The following is a 3,487-nucleotide window of genomic DNA, read 5'->3' as shown; positions in this document are numbered from 1 at the left end:
TATATATATATATATATATATATATATATGTGTGTGTGTGTGTGTGTGTATGTGTGTGTATGTGTGTGTGTGTGTGCGCGTGTGTTTGTGTGAGTGTGTGTGTGTGCATAGATGAATGCATACATATGTATACACACACACACACACACACATATATATGTATATATGGTTGGCATCCGTTAGTCTGAAAAGACTGTGAATCTGCGCCTTGGATTGGGTTGGTGTTGCAGCAACGTTTGTGACTGACAAGGCCAATTCGTGAGTGACAGTCACGGCTACAACGGTCACAAATGTGGTTGGTCGGCTGGTCGTTTGTCGGTGGTTTGGTCTTCCTGCGTCTCCGTTTGTCCTCTGCTGTCTGACGTATGTGATCTTCACACACGAATATAATTTCCAGACAAACGATTGTCATTAATTTCGATGTTTTGGTTTACTGACCGACATCATTCCCTCCAGCCGAAGCCTGGTTCTTTTTTTGTCATTCGTACCTCATTTAATATCATACTTTCAATATACAGCAGGTGAAGTTTGCCAGTTCTTCCGACTACTTTCTGGAACCCTTTTGGTCCTTTGGCTATAGATTAAGAAAACAAAAACAAGGACAGAAAACAACAAAATCGCACGGTAAATGAATATCCTCAAGCAACATCACAATCATCGTCATCACTAGAAGCAACTTTATGGACAGAATAAACAGATCGCCCTTTCAGCTGATAGTAGAAAACGTATACCTAACAACATATAAGTTTTAAGCACTGTGGTCTGGTAATATATTCGAAGTTAGCACTGTGGTCTGGTAATATATTCGATTAAGAAGAGCCTCGGTTCCCTGGAATCTTTTAGAACTAATCACTAGTGAAACAAGACAGGACAAATTAAAAGAGAAGGATTAGGTCAAGTGAGGAAAAGTGAGTGATGTCTAACATCTGAGGTGTAACGAATTAAAAACTAGCAACAACAAACAACAAAGCAGCAAACAACCAAACACGATGTCTTGTGAAAAGTCACTGATATACTCATCACTAAAAGCGACCACACGGATAGAATAAAAATAACTTCTTCTTCTTCTTCGTTTTTCTTGTTTCGTTACATGTCACTCTTTCTATGTTACCCACGCTCAATTTCCTTTTTCTACTGCTGAATGACTACCTTACGAAACATCAAGCACGCACTGTTGTTTTAAACTAAAACCATTTATGTCCGTGCTTGTTGTTCCTCCTGTAGTATGTCTTATTTGTATTTGCATCATATACACACCCACACATGCACGTGCGCACACACATATACATAACACATATATATATGAACACATAGTTATAAAAAACTAAATACGGTGTACCTACCAGGAATTAATTTTGCTTTAGTCTATTTCGATTCACTCACACAAAGAGCAGAACGTAGGTATAATCTAGAAACATATATCTTGAATAATCTTCAATGTAATAACTTCTTTCACTTGAAGAATTTTGGGAAATGGTATTCTGCAATTATCTACTGAAAAATAATATCCAAATTATATCATTTGTAGATTATGGTTTCTCATTTTTAGATTTTTTGGCTGATAAATTACATAAATCGAACAGCTATATGTAATATAACTGGTAACATAATTATGGCTATGAATATAAGATTGACAATATTTTCCCCATTAGGCTCGTGTATCTGCGTATTGTACCTTACATAAATACAGTGTAATTATGTAATTATACATGCCTGTATATCCGTCTGAATATTTTTATATATGTATAAATTAAGGCTTGTATGTATGAATGTATTTATATAATGATGTCTGAATGTAAGTACGTATGTACGCATGCACGTATACATACATACCACATGTGTATGCACATATGTATGTATGTGTGCGTGTGTGTATGTGTGGGCGTGTGTGTAAGTTCATCTAATTATCAAATTTTTCATCATTTTTCAATTGTAGACAAAGTGGCGATCTCTATATCCACAAGCAAAACATTTATTGGTGTTTAGACAAGTTAAAGGAGGTAGTCACTTATGTATGTATGCATGTATATACGTATCCCCGCATAATGTATATATATATGTATATGCAGGCCTTTGCACTTGTATAATCGTAGATATCATTGCCTATGTGATTTTGTATGTTTTTGCTTTCGAATATGCACATATGTATTTGTATGTCTTCACATCTGCATAAGCACTTACTTCAGGAACGTTTTATATTGTATCACAGTTCTGTTTAGGGTTGTAATTCTAATCCTTTAATGAATCGGATCACTTCAGGTGTTGAGAATCCCAGCATTGTATAAAATAGGTGCTGAATCAGCTGCTTATATATCCCAATGCTTAAATAATTACAGGTATATTTCTAAACCGTGTGGAGCATTTTCAAATTTTCTTATTAGTTTGAATTAAATGTCTTCTTTTTCACTTATTTTTAATATTATGGGAAAGTCTGCTGAGTAGTTTCTTGTCTCTTTTGTTAACACATCCTTTTCTATATGTCAGAACATTATATCTTCAATGTTATGACGAGACTTTAATGAGAGTTTGGTAGAAAATCTTACCAGCATTTTTATATTTTTTACCTTTGCTATTTTCTAATATTTTATCTACTGGGACATCTTTATTTCCTTCAATTTTACAAAGCACAGAAAAAGATTATAAAATAGGATTTTAAAAATATCACTATCTTCTAACAGTTATGTCATTATAATTTCCTACTTACCTGAAATTATAAAGGTTGTTCGAATATGAATTGCTAGGTTAATTATTTCGCTCCCATCTTCAAGTTGTGTATGGTTTCTGCTTTAATTTGATAAACCATTAGGCTACTGAGGTAGAACATCCTGGACTCTTTATCCCTGGATATCAGTCAGAAAATACTTACCTTGGAATTCATTTTCAACTGACAATATCTTATTCAATTAATGTAATTTTTAATCCGAACTTTTATAATGAATATAAATACTATAAGACATTCAAACGGATGCTCATACAGTTCTATCGATCAACACCATATTGAGTCAAGGGAAATTGGACCTCGGCAGTATTTGAACTCAGAGAACATATAGTAGGAACAAATGCTGTGAGCTGTTCATCACGCTGAAGTTACTTTAATCAAAAGAAGTTAACATTGTCGTCGAGAGTTCCCATGTTGACTCACAGGAGATTCGACTGAAATGAGCGGATGACCCCTCGATTGGATATTTACTACTTCCGAGGTTCTGCTAGCTATGAAACATATATAGCCTGGATTTTATCTAGTCCATTCCTTAATTTTGGATTTCTATTTACATACACAGCGACCCCTGCTGTTAACCGTAAGTTATAGAACAATCTTTTCAGCTTATCGAAATTCGATACGGCAAAATTCTACAGCCATTTACGTCAATAAACCACAATTTTGCTGAAAGTTGCTTTTCCTAACTTCTCCAGACTCCTCGAAGTTTGCTATCTAATTACACCTTGATCTTTGCGTCTTACCTTTACTTTATATATATATATATAT

Source organism: Octopus bimaculoides, chromosome 8 (genome assembly GCF_001194135.2).
Source record: "Octopus bimaculoides isolate UCB-OBI-ISO-001 chromosome 8, ASM119413v2, whole genome shotgun sequence".
Taxonomy (NCBI): domain Eukaryota; kingdom Metazoa; phylum Mollusca; class Cephalopoda; order Octopoda; family Octopodidae; genus Octopus; species Octopus bimaculoides.
The sequence above is the reverse complement of the archived record's forward strand: the minus strand, read 5'-3'. Positions refer to the sequence as shown.